The sequence below is a fragment of the Physeter macrocephalus genome, chromosome 20, assembly GCF_002837175.3.
Source record: "Physeter macrocephalus isolate SW-GA chromosome 20, ASM283717v5, whole genome shotgun sequence".
NCBI classification, from domain to species: domain Eukaryota; kingdom Metazoa; phylum Chordata; class Mammalia; order Artiodactyla; family Physeteridae; genus Physeter; species Physeter macrocephalus.
In genome coordinates this window covers 106,478,512-106,488,321 of record NC_041233.1, presented here as the reverse complement: position 1 = coordinate 106,488,321, position 9,810 = coordinate 106,478,512, and positions in this window count along the sequence as shown.

Below are 9,810 nucleotides of genomic sequence, written 5' to 3'. Positions count from 1 at the left end.
ATGCCGCCGAGCGGCTGGGCCCGTGAGCCATGGCCGCTGAGCCTGCGCGTCCGGAGCCTGTGCTCCGCAACGGGAGGGGCCACAGCAGTGAGAGGCCCGCGTACCGCAAAAAAAAAAAAAAAAAAAAAAAAAAACTGGCAGAGTGCCTATTTAACTAATTGAATTTATACATTTCTAACAGAAACTTTACTGTAAAGTAAGGGGATCTCTAAAGTTTTGAAATATAAATGTTAACTGACAGTTCCAAATCCAAAAACAAGGATACAGATAATTTTGATAATCAACCAATGGCATAAAAAGGCAGCCCCTTTCCTTCCTCAGCACACTGTTTACAGTAGTTTAGTTCTTTTGAGTCTGTCACTGCTTTTGTCTTCTCACTTCAAAGCCATATTCAGCTGCAGATCTCAAACACAATGCAAAAGGCTGGTGTCTGCTTACTAGAGCTGAAATGCTTTGTTTCAGAATTGCCTTAACATCTAAACTTATTGGTCTAGATTTACCACCTTGACCTACTTCATTCATTTATTTTCATGAAAATTGAGACTTCTGGTGCTGATTCATTCACATGAAAGGCATCCTTTAGACCAGTGTGCAGATAAAACTAATTATTATTCTGGTAAATTTCTCCATTCATGTTAGCTCTTCTGGTCAATAACCAGAGGAAATAAAATACTTATATCTCTATACCTTATTCTGGGGAGCACTGAGGTTTCTACTTTAAAACTTGTTTTAAAGCACCAATATAATCCCTGATAAAAAATAAATCATCCCTCAGCTAAACTTCTTATTGTCTCCATCTCCTTCAGATACATTTAAATCATAACCACCTGCTGTTGACACTTGCCCCTACACCCCCCCAATAAAGCAAAGGAAGATAGGAAAACAGGTGGAAATTGAACTGAATGCATTTTATTCAAAGCATCTTCCTTTCTCTTCCTTCTACTCTGGCTCAAGAATAAGAGGGTAGAGAGAAGTTTAAGGAAGGCCAACTCAGGTACTGAGAATCAGAGGAGAAATAATGAAAATTCATAGTATGCACTTTCTAGGAGAAAGCTGGTAAAGATCAAAACACAACAAAACTGTTATTGAGGGTCAACGCTTCCTTAATACCCACAAAGGTCCCTTTTATGGTGTTATGGTTATGGTGTTATGATGAAAGCATTCAATATCATTGGTATTCAGTACCAAATGAGTTGCATCTATTAGATAAAAATTCATTTGTCTTTAATAGATCAAATATAAATATAACTAACCAGTAAAGCATAAATCAGCATGAGGTAAATGGAAACAGTTTGGTTAGTTGATATGATTCCAGCAAAAGCTAGAACTTTGAAAATTTTATGTCAGCTTTTGCTGCTTGGTCACAGGAAAATGACGATATCCATTATATTTTTAACATATTGAACACTTTTGTAGATTCCCATTCTTAATTTATCAGATTAGAATCCCAGAATGGAAATCAATCCCTGATGTAAACAAAGGATCTGGTTATGAAATTGAAAACTGAAGGTCAGTACTTGACAAACTAACTTTTTGCCAAAACTATTCAATTAGAATAGCTATGGTCGTATCTGTTTCATGAACAGGGGTTCCTGGTAAGATTTCGTTTGAAGAAAGGAGTCTATTGCTAAAAAGAGGGTTGAAAATCACAACTCTAAAGTGGTAGCATTGGAATCTAAGTGGCAAAGTACCAATATGATGTCAAGCATTATCTTTTCTTCCCTCTAAAGAAAGTTGAGAGTTGAGAGTTGAGAGTCCGCCTGCCGATTCAGGGGACACAGGTTCGTGCCCCGGTCCGGGAAGATCCCGCATGCCGTGGAGCGGCTAGGCCCGTGAGCCGTGGCTGCTGAGCCTGCGCGTCCGGAGCCTGTGCTCCACAAAGGGAGAGGCCACAACAGTGAGAGGCCCGCGTACCCCAAAAAAAAAAAAAAAAAAAAAAAAAAGAGAAAGCCCGCGTGCAGCAATGAAGACCCAAGAACGAAGACCCAATGCAGCCAAAAATAAATAAGTTAATTAATAAATTTATTAAAAACAAAATAAAATATATTGAAATTTACTTCCCAAAGTACTATAGATTAGGTATTCTGGAAAACACCTCTTAAAAAACTTTTTAAATACCTGAAAAAAATGCAATAAATATTTAAATGCTTCGTTGAACATTAACTGAAGGATCTGACTCTGTTACTAGGTGATTAAACAGAGCCAATACAGTGAGGCCCTGGAATTGCTTGACACCAGGAAGTTAGTTTTTAGTTCTAATGCAGGGAGGGATAAGAGGCGAGGCTTTATTTAGGTCAACACATGGTAGAGAGTTGGAACTGAGATTTCTTCATAAATCTAAAGTCCTTAAGATATTAGGCCTTTCTTGATAAAAGAATGGGTTAGAAAAAAATCCTTCTGTTGTCAAAGGGAAAGACACTTCTTTCTTAGCATCAGATCTGAGTGAGGAAAAAAATATTGTACTTTTAGGCGTGGCCTCATAAGAGTTTGTGCTTCCCCCATGATCTTTCAAGCCTCCGAATGAGAAATTAAGATATTGGCTCAGGATTGAGGGTGCCCTCAGGCATATGGTAGAAGCAAGTTCTTTCTGGAGTAATGGTCCTTCAACCGAGTTCTCCTAGAGACTCACTAAATTGAAATTAGTCAAGGAGGCTAGAAATGGCTCTCTTCCTCTTAAAACTTTCTGGAGAGCCCTATTCTATCAAATTTTGTTGGGCTAAAATATTTTTAAGGTCACTTCCAAATAGGGCTTTCTGTCTGTCCAATGTGGCTTGTGCCAGAGATCTAAGACTTTTGCAAACTATGTTGGTGCTTGACACACTGAAATTAACATGATAGAAATATGAAAAAAATATATTTATAACTTTTTGAAAAGCCTTACTATTTATTTATTTTATATATATATGTATTTTGGCTGTGTCGGGTCTTAGTTGTGGCACGCGAGATATTCACTGAGGCATGTGGGATCTGTCATTGCAGCGCGCGGGCTCTTCATCGCGGCGCACGGACTTCTCTCTAGTTACTGCGGTGCGCAGGCGTCTCTCTAGCTGTGGCGTGCGAGTTTTTCTCTCTCTAGTTGTGGCGCACGGGCTCCAGGGCGCGTGGGCTCTGTAGTTTGCAGCACGCGGGCTCTCTCATTGAGGCGCGCAAACTCAGTAGTTGTGGCACATGGGCTTAGTTGTCCCGCGGCATGTGGGATCTTAGTTCCCTGACGAGGGATCAAACCCAGGTCCCCTGCATGGGAAGGCGGATTCTTTACCACTGGACAACTAGGGAAGTCCCTGAAAAAATATTTATATGGAGAATTCCAAACTAAATAAGCAGCTCTTGTCCATATTATTAGAAATCTTACCCTGTTAAGAAGATGGGCAAAGTCTCAACTAAAGAATTAGCAACCAAATCAGCATTAAATTTTACTTGAAACATTTTGTATAAGCAATATGGTTCTCAATTCTGCAGAAAATGAAAACAAACATGTTTTGGAGGTTCTTTTGAATTGAACAGAATGGCGCTCACACCTATATTTTCCAATCCTTGCCAAGCTGTGGAAACCACTCTAGTTAACGTGATTGAAACCCTCAGTAGTGGAGTTTCTTTTGCTTCAGTTTCACTAGAGATTTACAGGCAGAAAATATTTCCAAATGGATGGAAATTTCAATTACCACTGACTACTTTTGGCCCTGCATTCCTGGAAAAATCCATATCAAATTGTCTAAGGTATTTCTGGCACTATTATCAGGCAAACTGTGAGCAAGTCATTTATGCTCCCCAAATGAACTTTTAAGGTGAAGCTGGGCTGAAAGTAAATGAAAGGAACCAGAGACAATTTTTAAAAAATGAAAAACACACAAAGTTCAAATCATTTTAGAAATTCAGTTGCACAGATCTAGCAATTGTTGACATTTATTCTTGAAAAGACTAGAAGATAATTCTTCATTAATTGCTTTCAACTGGACAGGTCAATCGCTCCCTTGACTCATTTTAAAAAAACACCAACAAAACGTTTTTGCAATTCATTCCTGCTGGTCTGCTAAGGCATGCTGCTTTGCCACTTATGTCATTCTCTGAGCTCTTATAAGGTGGTGGAATGAAGTCAGGTCTAAAGCTTATTAGGGCCTTGGAAAGGGGAGTGAATGTTTAGGGCACCAAGAGAAAGAATAATTTCTTTCCACACTAATACAATCCTCAGAGAAGGTTTGTTATGTTTAATCGAGTTGATTTGCAATGAGTTGAATCAAATTGAATTCAATCTAAATGAATCAATTGTAGGTGATACTGTTGATTTTTAGAGTAAAATTATTTCTTTCTGAAAGAGTCCTTGAAGACTGTCTTTCAACAAGGGCTAAGAACGTCTGTCTGTAATGTCTTCCTGGGAACAGTTAGCAGATTTGATTTAGGAATGGTTCCTCAATATCTTTATTATGCAATATTAGTTGTCTTTCACATCCTTTTTTTTTTTCAGTTCGAACCACGAACAAAATAATGTTTCTTGCTTTGCTTCTTGTCAGCATCTGACTCCACAACTCAACTATTAAGATCTGGGAGGACAGGGACTATATCTGTTTTATTCACCCCTCTGTCCCAGGACTAGCTTAGTGCCTGGCATACAATAGCTGCTTAATAACTACTTAATAATGGATTAATTAATGAATGAAAGTAACCAGAAAAGTAAGCTATTCATAATTATGTAATTATCATGGCACCTGAAAAAGAAACTTAAAGGAAAATGTTAGCTTTTACGTTTATTCTTAATAAAGTTGTGGTAGAAGTTGTTTCTCTCAATATTATCCTCTAGTTTTAGGTGTGTAGAAGTAGTTGATGTTTTTGAAGTTCACTAGTCATCGTTGACATTGATATTTACAACAGGAACAAACTGGTTTGAGAATTTGCCAGGGAGTTAGGGCATCCAATATATATACTGGAAAAAATGGAATAGAATTGAATTTATTTAGCCTTGACAGTGGACATATCCATTTTATAGGTGAAGAAACTAAAGCCCAGAGATGTTAAGAAGCTTGTCCAAGGTTAATGGCAAGGCTGACACATCTGTTCCACACTTTGGCCAGCAGCTGTTTTGCCCATGCCATTACTGTTGTTGAGATTTGGATGTTACCTGATCATCAATAGAGTACAAACAAAAATAGGACTCCAAAATCCCTGTTCTTTCCAATATTCTCTTTTGCCTCCCACCATATTTTGAGTTAGGAAACCTGAATATAACACAAGATCTCCTGTGTATTAGCCATATATTCCATAAGGCATTTCCTCTAAGCTTCAGTTTCTTTATAAGTAAAAATGGAAACAACAAATACTTACTTTATCAGATTATTGTGAGAGTTAAACAAAAACTCTCTGCGAAAGGTGATACAATGCCTGGCTCTCAGGAGACATCATTCAAATCCAAGCCTGTTGTGAATTCCGTATATTCATTGTTTGATCCATATTTTCCAAACATCATCCTGAAATACATTGTCTAACCCTTTCTTCAACATCAAAACAGTTGGGATCTATTAAGTCAGTTTTACCTTATTCACAGTCTCCCAAAGTGCCCATGGGATTGAGCCTCAGTTGCCCACAGTGGTAACGGACGGCGTCCACTTTATTGGCTTTTGACCCTTGCAATTCCCATTTCCCCACCTTCCTAGGCTGCGTCCCCAGATTCACCACATAAACTACTTGCATTTAAACTGCTTGTCTGGTTATGGTTAAGGGGAACCCAATTCAAACAGGGCATGTCTTCATAGACTACCTGACACTTCTCTCCCAGCAGGTTCAAGCTTCTCTCCACAGTAATATCACAACTTCCTGTGTCCTATAAGGTTGTACAACTACTTTAAGAGGGAGTATGTTAGGAGCCTCTGGTTGGATCATAGTAGAGCCTCCATTGGTACCCTATGTTGCCATTTCTGAACTTTTACCTAATTGCCATCCATCTCTGTATAAATGGATATTTGCTCTGTGAATCACGTGTTCCTTGTCCTTTCTCTTGTGATTCTGCTGTCATTTTCAATGTTTTTACTCCCTTGTTTTTGTGGCCCTAGCCCCTGCCTAGAGATACCTAATTTGATTCCATCCAAAGTCAGGCAATAGCTCAGAGGGTATTCAAGGGAGTCATGAAACTTTGTACCACAGCAGCCCTCCAGAGTTCAAAAACATCATGGCCAATTCAGACCATAGAAATGCCATGGAAAGAAGCACTAAATAACTGCCGGGCACGCAAATCCTGAGGGTGCGGAGAACCAGGCTGGACACAGGTGGGATCACGTTTTAGACAAAATGAGAATCTAGAGGAGTGATTTCCCCAACTTACCTTATGACAGTGAGAATTTCAAAGAAGAGGCGTCTAGTTTCTTGAGTAGTTTATTCTGCATTACTTACAAGACAGCTATGATCCTAAAAGGTGAAACAAGAACCAACATTGACCAATACTAATTATAAAAAGTGATATAATCTTCAGATTAGCACAATGCCAACATAAAGAAAACTGCCTTTTTCAGCTGTTCCCTCCATAAAGAAATTATAAACACGTGTAATAAGATTTTAGGTAACCAGATGGATTTTACCAAGATGAATCAAAGACTATTGCTTCTGAAGTATATTTTTCTTTAAAGTTATTAGTGCCTATTTCTTTTCAAAGTTGAACGTATACTAAGATACGAAATGACACATTCTGCCCAGCATTCATTGTGGTCATGGGATCTTAAGAGTTCTAATACACTTGCCTAAAATAGTGCTTTACTAAAAATTCAATTACACCTTGAAGTATATGGAAAATTCCCAGAACCTAAGGATATGAATTTAAATTGGGCATACTGTGCTTTTATTTATTTACATCAAAAGCTCAAGTTATCAAAGTATTGGCAAAATAATTTTAACATCCAATAAGAAAGGCAAAATAAACATGTCTGTGATTTTTTTTTAAAAAAACACTTACATTCCTGAGAGATTTTAGTATGCTCGAAAATTAGGTACAAAATTAAGCATCTCTAAGTAGAAAGATAAACAATTCTAGAATCAGATGGTCCTGGATTCCATTTCCAGTTCCACCACTTATATATATTCTGTGTGATTTTCAGGCACTGGTATAGATGGGGAGACTGCAAGCTTGTCAAGGAGTCATGGATGCAGGGGAAGCCTCAATGGTACTGTATCAATGACTGGCTTGTGGTCCAGGCACGTGGGTCTAGGAGTCAGCAGGGCATCGACACCTAGTAGGCGGTCACTGCACACTGCTTTACCTGACAGACTGACAACCTTTAAGTTTATTTCTCTTTCATATAACAGCACTTAGTGAACAGTGCAGCCCAGTGAGGAACAAGCTTCCTCCCTTCAGCATCCTCTCTCCACGACCGGGGCTGAGGTTAGGTCACCCACGGCACCAGCGTGAGTGAGGGGAGAGAGAGAAGCGCGTGCTCCATGTTTTAAAGCCTGATCCAGAGGCAGATGTCACTTCCCCTCAAATTCCATGGGGGAACTTAGTCACGAGGCCACCACTATCTGCGAGGGAGGCTCAGAAATGTCATCTGTATAAGGGCAGCCACGAGCCAAGATGTTGCATAGTTTTTAAAGAAAACGTGGAAGGAATCTCAGTGTATAACTAGCTGTGTCCCCGTCAGACCCTTCCAAGCATCACCCAAATATTTGGGTGTGCTTTTTCCATTCACAAGACGTATCCCTCTGCTGTCCAAGGGGACTCCTTGGAGTCCCACCTGTCCTGGGCCCAGCTCAAGGTCTGGGTCGGATCTAGGTCAGGGACAGTCTTTTTGATATGGTCCAGAGGTAACTGCTCATTGCCCAACGACCTATAAGCTAAAAGGCCAGTTGTCTGTGTCCCCTTCACATACGCATGCCCACACAGGGGTGGGGCAGGAACAGCATTCCCACAATGAGGCCTTCAGTTTGGAAAAGGGAGGAACAAAATGCAGATTCACTGATGGTCCTTAACTGGGCAGGAATTGTGTAGATTCTCTGCCCTGACCATCGACTGTGTCCTTGGCGAGTCCATCCTGTCACAGTGGGTTCTTCTCTCAGAGTAACTCTAGATCATCATCTTCCTTAGCCCCTGGCTGTGCCATTTGAGGAGGGTCTTCTGGTCTTCCTTGTTCATTGTTTCCATGTGGAATCTGAAGTAGGTATGGAGTGGATGCTTGCTTGGAGTTTTAAATAGTCACAGGCATGTTTGTAAGCCAGGTTTGTGATTTCAAAACTTCAGCAGGCTTCTAAGTCGTTTCATTTCTTCCCATCAGCCCCAGGTTCCAGTCACCATACACAAAGCCCTTTTCTGCACATAATTCTTAGGCCAGCCTTATTTCCTGGCTTTGGGACATTCGTCTCTTCCTTATTTTAGAGGGACCTATTTTGATGACATTTGAAACAGCGAGTTTATGTGTAAAGGCAACACTCTTAATCTGATCTTTTTTTGCTTTTGCTTAACAGTAAGTCTGTGAGAAAGGTTCTGAGGAACAACAGCTATGAATCTACTGTTGTTTGAAGTATAGACGCAGGAGGTATTTCCAACCCCATCTGTTCTATTTCATCTCTGCTTTTAAACTTGCCAATTCTTGCCTGTGTTTATTTCTTTCTTGTAATACCTTGCTAAATGCAGCAAGGACTAACCAACACAGATTAACGTTCTAGCACTCTGGCTACAGATTTGATAGGTACACGTGGTCTGTCTTTCAAGTTATCACAAGGGTGTAATTTTACACATATTTTACCAGAGTATATCCAGTCTCCTAACCTGGTATATACATGCCCTCACCTCCCACCACGTGACTGCTAATCACACCTATTTTAGGTCCTGTTATGTTAGCATCCAATTCCAAGTGCCAATTTCTATATTGGTTGTAGAGAAGCTGGGCTACTAATATAAAGAAGTAGCATGAAACATCGAACTAAAACAGGGTTACCATGTAATTTATTTTGATACAGTGAAAGAGAACGCCATTTATAATTATGCCAAGGCAACAAGCATAAGACAGGACTGTCCTAAGCAAATTGGGACTATATTCACGCTATTTAAAGTTTAAATGTTTAAAGTTGGAAAGTTTGTTTCCCCCTCTTGTGAGAGGATTGAGGTGTGTGGTCTGGACTGGCGGTGACTCCTCTCTAAAGCTCTAAGCAGGCCTTCAGGGAGCCAGGTTCCTTCCATTTTCTTTTACCTCCATTCCGTAGAATGCTTTCCTCATTAGTTCAGTGATTCCTCAGCGGTTTAGCTCAGAGAAGAAGTATGGAAGTGTCCTTGACCAATATTTTAAGACAAAGATCAAGTGGCAAACAAGATCACTTCATCCATATTGTATTGATGAGAACTGAGCTCCATGGTCACACCTATATGCCAGGAAGACTTGGAAATGCGCTGTCTGATTGGGCAGTTATGGGCCCAGCAACAACTCTAATGCTATGGAAGAATGGAGGAGAGATTTTGTGCTATGGAATAATGGGAGAGAGATTTTGGTGGATTTTCAGCAGCTTTACCAAAACAGCAATCTTCTTTATAAGGAATTATTTCCTCACTTGCAATTTAAAGGTAAAATTTCCAGTGTTCCTAGGCTTTCATGAGTTATCTATGATGAAATCTACGTGTCTTTATAACCTCCAGTTCATTTACTAAATATCCTGATTTGAAAGCTCAGGGGCAGAAGACCTAAATAGACATTTCTCCAAAGGAGATATACAGAGTGCCAACAAACACATGAAAGGATGCTCAACACCACTAATCATTAGAGAAATGCAAATCAAAACTACAATGAGGTATCACCTCACACCAGTCAGAATGGCCATCATCAAAAAAATCTACAAACAATAAAT